Source organism: Amblyomma mixtum, chromosome 3, assembly GCF_055824585.1.
Source record: "Amblyomma mixtum isolate Tamu chromosome 3, ASM5582458v1, whole genome shotgun sequence".
In the NCBI taxonomy this organism is placed as follows: Eukaryota; Metazoa; Arthropoda; class Arachnida; order Ixodida; family Ixodidae; genus Amblyomma; species Amblyomma mixtum.
This window is the reverse complement of record NC_143014.1, coordinates 358,893,196-358,895,349: the sequence shown is the minus strand read 5'-3', so window position 1 is coordinate 358,895,349 and position 2,154 is coordinate 358,893,196.

Here is a 2,154-nt window from a genome sequence, read left to right as displayed (position 1 = left end):
TAGCGCATTAATTAGTTAAAAGGTGCTTTGCCTTAGCGACCGAGAGGTATGGAGTGGCAGGTCCATTTGGACGTTTCACAGCACAGGCCCGTGATGGCGTCTTTACGCTCACGTGCATGCTCGGCCTTCCTTTTTTCCGCTTGCGGTCTGCGGTTAGATCGCGTTCCCGGTACACTTCACGGACTCCAGAGCCTGCTTGGAGGAAGCAAATAGTCTAGTTCACCGTGTTGTTTTATTCGAAGCCAAAAGCCATAGTTGGTTCCGAGGAAAAAATTAGTAGAGTTAAGCGTGCGATGCGCCGGCTGTCTGCACGAGGCAGGATTTAGGTGTTCCGCTAAGATGCCTGCACGTCATCCTGTCGTTTTGATAACGTTTTTATCGTTGCTGTTGCGAACTCCTTGCACTTAAGGTGAGTTCAACAGCGCTTGAGGCATCGCTGCGCAGTGGCGAAGCCTACATTTGTTACCGTACGCAGGCAGAGTCCCAGCAGATGTACGCGTCGTTGGAATTGTCGTGGCAGTTGTTATAAGCGGCGGCCGCCGGACAGGACTCCTCGTGGAACCAGCTGCGCAAATGTCATTGTATACTTCCAAAAAAATTGTTCTTTCCCGGCATTGTTTTCCCAAAATATCAGTTACCAGCGTGAGGGAAACGGCCCTTAAAGGTGCACTGAAGAGGATTCTGAACTTGTCTTTTTGCCGCGGGAACTCGATCTACCCGTTCCTAGCTTTCTTAGAAACAGTGACTTATTGCCCTGTGTGGCCGATTTCCCCAATTAAATCGAATTAACGTCCGGCTCCCGCCTTTTTTTTAATTCTGCCTCGTACGGTGGGCGGAGTCGAGCAACGCTTGGAGCGCCTTTCTCCCAGTCCCGTGGAGGCTTTGCTTTCGCTTTATTTTTTCCTTTAGGTTTTCATGAATAAATAGTTTCATTCACAGATAATATAGCCGCAAAATAAGCCCGAAGAAATAAAAATACGCGCGGACTATTTGCTACTATGGACTACAACGTATTACTCACCGATGGCAGAGCGGCAAGCCGCCACAGGACTGGGTGAAAGGCGCTCCACGCGTTGGTCGACTCCGCCCACCGTACGAGGCCGAATTAAAAAAAAAAGGCGGGAGCCGGACGTTAATTCGATTTAATTGGGGAAATCGGCCACACAGGGCAATAAGTAACTGTTTCTAAGAATGCTGGGAACGAGTAGATCGAGTTCCCGCGGCAAAAAGACAAGTTCAGAATCCTCTTCAGTGCACCTTTAAAGGCTCCCTGAAAAGGGCGTTCGAGATTAGTTATAAAATGTTTGCATCATATAGAGTAAAGCCCACTGAGCGTTCACGCCGCGAACGAGACCTCAAAAGGTGGCGGGAAATTTACGATACATTTTTAGATATTCCAGCTTTCGGACCTAGCCGCTAACAGTGGTGGCGGCTTTCGCGTGAAACCTGACATATGACGTCATGTCATGCAAGTGACGTCTGCAGCCGGGGGTTTATCATTGGTTCCCCGCGCCAACTTTTTTAGACGTCCCGTAGCACCATGGCCGGAGCCACTTCGGCTGATGAAGAAGCTGCGACCCCCCCCCCCCCCCCCCACACACACACACACCCAGCCGGTGATCATAGCTAGGGGGCCGAGGGGGTGGCGCCGGCGGAGGAGCGCCGATGTTTTAGCGTGCGAAAATCGACGAGAGCCGACGGAAAGGCGCAAAGACGCGGAAATTCAAATTCTTACTGCTTACAACTCGCTTCCACAAAACGGTTTAAAAAATGCTTGCTGGAAGATATTTGTGAAGCGGCGTCTTTTAAGATCCTATGCATATCACAACTTTTTTGAAAGCCCCTTTCAGGGGCCCTTTAAACGAACGCGGCCCTTAGACGAGTCTGTAAGGTCTTTGGACGGTTCACGCTAGCGCTCAATACGAACAGCTCCTGCGAAGGAAATCCCTGAACTTGCATAGCCCTGCACACTTGAGTTGGTGGCTTGTCTTCTGAGCTCTTGTAACCATGAATTCTATTGCAGACGCCTCCGATTGTAGCGCCGCTGTCTGATGCGACTGAGGTAAGGTTTCGTTGTTGTTTGTTGTTGTTGTTGCCATAATGACATCGCACATACCGACGACAGGGGATTGAAGGGTTCAGTGAGGAGGGGGA